At 36.1% G+C, this 5,224-nt stretch overlaps 1 non-coding gene across 1 annotated transcript; it reads left to right on the top strand.

Annotated features, from left to right (window-relative positions):
* Positions 1-4,822: 4,822 nt before the first annotated feature.
* Positions 4,823-4,929, top strand: LOC139856309 (small nucleolar RNA R71). The gene has a single exon (XR_011761799.1). It is a non-coding gene; the product is annotated as a small nucleolar RNA R71 (small nucleolar RNA).
* Positions 4,930-5,224: the final 295 nt, after the last annotated feature.

Below are 5,224 nucleotides of genomic sequence, written 5' to 3'. Positions count from 1 at the left end.
AATTATTTGTATATTATATTATATTCGTGTGCATAGTTGACTTGTAATTTTAGGTCCATTGCGTCGCGCGTTGATAGTTGGTTACTGTCCCGGTTTCGGATTTTCGAACGTCCTTTCGTACGATTTAATATCTTGTACTTTGCGTTTCGCGGCTCGTACTCTTGTAATTTCTAGACGTTTCTCATCAAAAATTTGAACCACTTGGATTGTACTTTGTACTTTTTTGCTTTTTGGTCGTTTACGTCTTCAAATTGTCGAATCTGTCTTTTGTCTTCACCTTTTAATATTTAAACGAATATCACTTGTAAATAGAACAATTGCAACTAAAAGCTTGTCTTTCTTGAAGGATAATGCTATGAAATATGTGTTTGTTTTTAGCATTATCAAATATTCCCACACTTGAGCGTTGCTTGTCCTCAAGCAATATAGAACTTGAATATAGCTTTACTAGAATCACTTCTTTATTCTTCACACTATGTACATTAGTGATTTTAATACGGCGGTATGAACAATGGTAGTAATGAAGTGGTTTACAGTCCCACATGACTATAAAAATTTAGATCCTTTAGGAAATTGGATCTTTATGAAAACATTTGATCTTTTGAAAATTCAATCTAGCTTTTACCCTAGATAAGTTTTTCAGATTAACCCTTCACCGGTGTTGGTAAAATGTTTTTGTGGGTTTTGTGGGTTTCAGATTTGAAAATTTTAGCTCAAAACTTGCGGTTTTGTGTCACCCACTTGCTAACCTTGTATTGAGAAAGCAACACGTCCAGTATACTTGCTCTGTATATTACCTTTCGGTAAACTACCGTCCGGTTGTAAAGGAAAGTGTTGAACAAGCAACTGTTAAGGCACTGTCTAATGACATGTTTTTGATTATGGTAGATATCGTGTCGGATGCAATTATTATCCTTTGTAGGAGAAATAGTAAAGATCACCCTATAGTTTTTCGGTCTGGCACAAGGTCCTGTCTTCGACCATGCTATGCAACCACCGTTCTTACAGTTAACACCCGATTTGGTTCAGGTAACCTAATGAATTCCAGTGAATTCTTAGGATTTTACGTTCAATGGTAATGAACGCATTGAAAATAGGTTTTCAAAAAACAAATCGGTTTGTAATTTGATCAAAATATTTTCTCGTTCAAGCTCGAGTTTAGATATCATTGAATTCCATGAGTTTGAAATCTCAATCTTTAAGGTCAATCTCAAGGATTGAGTAATATTAGGCTTAAATGCTGATTTTTGATCTTTAACAAAATTATCCTTTCTGGGGATCTGATTCATTAGTCTTATAAGCTAATTTGCACGGTGCCCCCCCCATTGTACGAGATAGATCCTCTCATGGATAGGATAAGTCTGACCACATGGCGACCCTGTTTGATACCGAGGTCCGTGGATTTCCAGTTGATTTTCGAGAAAACTTTTCAAGGTTTTTCGTAGACTCTACAACTGGTCTGGACGATAACTTCCTGACCTAAATCAAGAAGCGCGTGTCTTTTTCTCGAAAGACCTTACTTCCTTTTAAATTCTATTTATATCTAAGAGCAGAATGATCAGTATAGACCACCATTTAAGCTAGAACGAGATATGAACGAAATTTGTCAAAAGCAAAGACAATAGCAAGGAGTACTTTTTCAGTAGTTGTGTAATTCGTTTGTGCTCCTTGTAACTTCTTACTAGAGTAATATATAGGTTGAAATCGTTTTTCAATCCTTTGACCTAAAACGGCTCCCATTGCAAAATCACTTGCATCGCACATCAGTTCAAATGGTAGATTCTAATTTGGAGTTATCATGATCGGCGCATTAGTGAGTTTTTCTTTAAGAATATTAAAAGATTTGATGCATTCATCCGAAAAGATGAATGGAGCATCCTTTTCTAGGAGTTTGTTCATAGGAGTGGCAATTTTAGAAAAATCTTTTATGAAACGTCGGTAAAAACCGGCATGCCCTAGAAAACTCCTAACTCCTCTAACATTGGTGGGATGTGGAAGTTTAGCAATTACATCTACTTTAGCTCTATCCACTTCAATTCCTTCCTTTGAAATTTTATGACCAAGAACGATGCCTTCTCTAACCATGAAATGACATTTCTCCCAATTAAGTACTAGATTTGATTGCTCGCATCTAATAAGCATTCGTTCAAGATTAACTAGACATGTTTCAAAAGTATCACCGAAGACTGAAAAGTCATCCATGAAAACTTCCATGTATTCTTATATCATGTCGTGAAAAATTGCCATCATGCACCTTTGAAAGGTTGCAGGGGCGTTGCAAAGTCCAAATGGCATGCGTTTGTAAGCAAAAGTACCATAAGGGCACGTTAATGTGGTTTTCTCTTGGTCCTTGGGTGCGATTGGAATTTGAAAGTATCCAGAGAAACCGTCAAGAAAACAATAGTAACTATTCACAGCTAACTTTTCCAACATTTGATCAATGAAAGGTAAGGGAAAGTGATCTTTTCTGGTGGCGTCATTTAGTTTTCTATAATCAATATAGACTCGCCATCCTGTTACAGTTCTAGTAGGAATAAGCTCATCTTTTTCATTTGTGATGACAGTCATGCCACCCTTCTTAGGTACACATTGAACTGGGCTTACCCATGGACTATCAGATATTGGATAAATTAAATCTGCATCGTGCAGTTTAATAATTTATTTCTTAACAACATCTTGCATATTAGGATTTAGTCTTCGTTGGCGTTGCACATATGTTTTATGACCTTCTTCCATAAGGATTTTATGTGTACAATAAGAAGAACTTATGCCTTTAATGTCATGAATCTTCCATGCAACAGCTGGTTTATGAGCTTTTAGCACAGAAATGAGTTGAGATTTTTTATTTTCCGTAAGAGAAAACGATATTATTACAGGTAATTCAGATTCACCATGTAAATAAGCGTATTCTAAATGGGTTGGAAGTGGCTTTAACCCTAATATCTGTGGTTCTTCTATCGATGATTTGTATCGATATCTGTCTTCCTCTTTTAGAATTTGAAGTTCTTCTGTTGTTGGTTCATATTCATTAGCCATAAGTGTAGCTAACATTTCAGCTTCATCAATTGGTTCAGTTCCTTCTCCTAAAGAACATTATCCTGTTCCTTGTAATTCTGGAAATTCTTGTAACAATTCTGCATGTGAATCTATAGTTTGAATGTAATAACATGTATCATCTGCAGATTGCGGTTGTTGCATGGCTCTATCAATAGAAAAGGTAACACTCTCGTCCTCTATACTTAGGGTCAGTTTCTTACCGAACACATCTATTATTGCTTTAGCCGTGTTTAAGAATGGTCTTCCTAATATGAGAGGAACTCGAGAATATTCTTCCATGTCCAGAATAACAAAGTCTACTGGAAATACTAAAGTACCAACTTTAACTAGCATGTTCTCCATTATCCCTCTAGGATATTTCACTGATCGATTGGCTAGTTATATGCTTATTCGTGTTGGTTTCAATTCTCTAAGGTCTAGTTTAGCGTACAGTGAATACTGCATTAAATTTATACTAGCACCTAAGTCTGCCAATGCTTCAATTGAATTAAGACTACCCAGAAAACATGGAATTGTGAAACTTCCTGGATCAGAGAGTTTTTCTGGTAGCTTATTCAACAGCACAGCAAAACAATTAGCATTCATCGTAACAGCTGAGGGTTCTTCCATTTTCTTTCTATTTGTGATTAGATCTTTCAGAAATTTTGCATATCTTGGCATTCCTGAAATCACATCAATGAAAGTAAGATTGACATTTATTTGTTTAAACATATCCAAGAATTTGAATTGCTCGGCTTCAAGTCTTTCTTTTCTCATTTTACTCGGGTAAGGAAGCGGTGGTTGGTATGGTTTAACATAAGGCTTTCCCTTAATTGTGTTATCTTCATTAACCTTTTCAACTACCGGTTCTGTTTCCTTTTCTTGTTCAGATTGTGGTTCTTGTGGAGTAGGAATAGAGTCATCAGAAATTACAGGTATTTCAGGTGGTTTGAGTGTAATACCACTTCTCGTGGTAATGGCTTTAGCTGTTTCATTTTGGGGGTTAGCATTTGTATCGCTAGGTAGACTCCCCGGTATTCTTTCACCTATTAACCTTGCTAGGTTGCTCACTTCTTGTTCCAGATTTTGGATTGAAGCTTGTTGATTTCTAAATGCTTGAGCATTTTGTTCATTAGTTTGTTTTTGAGATGTGAAAAACTGCGTTTGAGATTCAACTAGCTTCGACATCATATCTTCTAAATTTGGCTTTTTATCATCGGTTTGTGGTGGTTTATTTGGAAAAATAGGTCTTTGCTGGTTGTAAGTATTATTAGATACCTGTTGATTGCTAGGACCTTGTTGGTTGTTGTATGGAACATTTCGGTTATAATTTTGATTTTGATTGTAGTTTGGTCTTGACGGTTGATAATTATTCTGATAATTATTTCCAGGTCTTTGGTTTATATATGAAACATTCTCTCTTTGTTCCATTGTTTGTTCAAAACTGAGATAATCTTTTGTCAAATGTAGTCCTCCACACTGCTCACAACTAATTTGTATTGAGTGAATATCTTTAGTCATCTTTTCCATTCGTCTCTCGAAAGCATCTAGCTTTGTGGAAATGGAATCAAAGTCATGGCTAGAATCGGCTCTAGCTGCTTTAGATGATCTAACGATGTCTTTTTCTTGGTGCCACTCATGTGAGTGGGAGGCTGTGTTATCAATAATTTTGTAAGCTTCAGTTGCGGTTTTCTTCATAATGGAACCACCAGCTGCTATGTCGATGTCTTTTCGTGTAGTAATGTCGCATCCTTGGTAGAATATTTGTACTATTTGATAAGTGTCTAAACCATGTTGAGGACATCCTCTCAACAACTTTCCAAATCTTGTCCACGCCTCATATAGAGTTTCATTTGGCTTTTGTGTGAACGTAACAATTTCTTCTTGAAGTCTCACGGCCTTAGATGCCGGAAAGAATCTTTTAAGAAATTTCTCAACTAAAACATCTCCTGTAATCAATCGCCCCTTCAGGTAACGATTCTAACCAATCTTTGGCTTCTCCCTTTAAAGTCCAGGGAAATAACATGAGATAGATCTGTTCATCCTCAACTTCTCTGATTTTGAATAGAGTACAGATCTTATTAAAGGTTCGAAGATGTTCGTTTGGATCTTCCTTCGGCGTACCACTAAATTGGCACTGATTAGTTACCATATGTAGGATTTGTCCCTTGATTTCATAATCTGATGC

Source organism: Rutidosis leptorrhynchoides, chromosome 6, assembly GCF_046630445.1.
Source record: "Rutidosis leptorrhynchoides isolate AG116_Rl617_1_P2 chromosome 6, CSIRO_AGI_Rlap_v1, whole genome shotgun sequence".
NCBI classification, from domain to species: Eukaryota; Viridiplantae; Streptophyta; class Magnoliopsida; order Asterales; family Asteraceae; genus Rutidosis; species Rutidosis leptorrhynchoides.
The sequence above is the reverse complement of the archived record's forward strand: the minus strand, read 5'-3'. Positions and strand labels throughout refer to the sequence as shown.